Source organism: Dermacentor variabilis, chromosome 11, assembly GCF_050947875.1.
Source record: "Dermacentor variabilis isolate Ectoservices chromosome 11, ASM5094787v1, whole genome shotgun sequence".
Taxonomy (NCBI): domain Eukaryota; kingdom Metazoa; phylum Arthropoda; class Arachnida; order Ixodida; family Ixodidae; genus Dermacentor; species Dermacentor variabilis.
The window spans coordinates 55,636,587-55,638,986 of NC_134578.1; positions in this window are offsets into that span (position 1 = coordinate 55,636,587).

The window sequence follows — 2,400 nt, forward strand, 5'->3', positions numbered from 1 at the left end:
GGGAATTGAACGTCGCAACCACAGATCCACTCACGGCGGATCAGGAACCCATACTGAACCGCGTTTTCCTAAACCTATGCGAGCCCTAGACAGTGCACGGCAAAACTCCGAAGCCCGCATTTAATTACCAAAGCTGTAATCGACCTTGCTAGTGGAAGCGGGCGTCGAAGCAGCCGGGCTGTAAACCTCAACAGCGTGCTTGTTCCGTTACGATCATGGCTGACGCGAAACGCTGCTTCTCATACTCCCATATATTCCGTCAAGGAAAGTTTGCTGCCTTGTGTGCCATCAGGACGGAGGTGTATCGATTCCTACCGAAGTTAAAAATTACACTTGGGGGGGTTTACGTGCCAAAACCCCGATCGGATTATGAGACACGCCGTAGTCGAGGACTCCGGAACTTAGGACCACCTGGAGTTCCTGAACGTGCACCTAAATTGAAGTACCACGGGTGTTTTCGCATTTCGCCCCTATCAACATGCGGCCGCCGTTGTCGGGGTTCGATCCCGCGACCTCGTACTCAGCAGGGATTATGAGACACGCCGTAGTCGAGGACTCCGGAACTTAGGACCACCTGGAGTTCCTGAACGTGCACCTAAATTGAAGTACCACGGGTGTTTTCACATTTCGCCCCTATCAACATGCGGCCGCCGTTGTCGGGGTTCGATCCCGCGACCTCGTGCTCAGCAGCCCAACACCATATCCACTGAGCAACCACGGCAGGTGCCTATTGAAGTTTAGCTCTTTGTTAGGTAAAGTTAATCCTTAACTCTCTCACAGACACCCATTTGTACAACGTGATGCGACGTTTAGCAGAACTTGCTATGTCGCGGGGGAACATCAGCGTCTGTATGTCAGTGTAACGTCACGGATTTCAAAAGGCTTACCGGTGTATTTTGGGCCACTGTCGTGTAGTAGACGTTTATAAACAACTTCCCAAGTTCTGTGTTTGACTCCATTGAAATACTATGTTGCCCTTGTTTAGCGATAAAATTATTTGTCAGCCCCTAGCGGACGCCGTCAAAATCTGTGAGGTTACTCCCACCGGGTGCGCGAACTTCATCTCCACCAGCCTTTTTGTTTTTGCGTCTTTTATGGTTCAAAAAGCCTGCTCTCATGGTAAGAGTGGCTTCCTTGGAATATTGTGGACGGATAATTTACTACAATAGCCCGACTTATTTTCTCTTTGTAGATACATTTGTATATACACCATTTCTGTAGAGTGTTTTTGGTGTGCTTGTGCGTGTTGTGTGCCTGCGACTTGCACTGTGAACATCGTTTCATTTTCATTTCATTAATTTCATTTATTTCCTTAATTGAAGACCCCTTAGTAGGGGTATTGCATAAGGGGTGGGGTTTCAACATATACGAACAATTGTTACAACGCTTTCAATTCGTTAAATAAAAGGTTGCTACATTTTCTCATCATACCCGTCTGGAGAGGTATTCTATATAGCCATGCCACCAGTTAAACCTCTCCATTATTAATTAAAGAGCCGCCTGTATCTCTCTATTATTTTCTCTTTAGGACGCACTCGGAGACACTCTTGAGTGTACCGAATACGGCCCTACCGTGGCAACTCTATGGATCTGCCTGTAGCAAAGACCATCCTCCTCATCCTCTTCCTTCTTCTCCATATTCTTGGGAGGGACTTGCAGCATTTCTAATGATCTTCGTGCAAACTTCAGCAACCTTGTGCGATTCCTGCGACCATTTCAGCCTCACCTAAAGATTTCATTCGCAAATCGTCGGGGGAGCTTGTTCTCGGCCAGCGCTTTCACGAATACGTGCCATCTTCAGTTCGCATAGACATGCGAACTTTTCTTTTTCGGTCTCCTCTTCTTGCCTTCAGCGAGAAGCGATGGCTCTGAAGTAGAATCGCTAGAAGGTAACTGTCACTATAAGCTAACCATATAATTGTGCTTAGGCAGTCGCTTTGGTGATATATATGTACTGCGTCGTGCTTCACAACTACGTAGGTCTGCAGCTCGGCATACATGGGAGTAATGAACTCGCATCCAGTGGCAAAGCTAGGGTGCAGAGACTTGAGTGTGTATAAGTGTGACAAAACGCGCCGAACTGCAATGCCGAATTTTCTTATTTTTTCCAAACATTCATATGCGAAAACAGAAACTGAAGCACGTGTTCAGCGTCATCTATCACCCTTACAAAATAAATTTAAGGAAACCAGCGTAAATCATGCTCTTTCCTTGTTATAAATCTTCCTTTATGCGCTCTTTGAGAGATGTGTCCGACATCCTGTGTCCGGAAACAGAAGCGCTCAGAAAGTATTTCAAACAAACAAAAAGAAAAAGCAGCACATTTCAATGGCCACAGGGCGTCCAAGGTCGCGTGTAATTGGGGAACCGCAGGGCAAACCATAGTTGCAATCTTTTTAT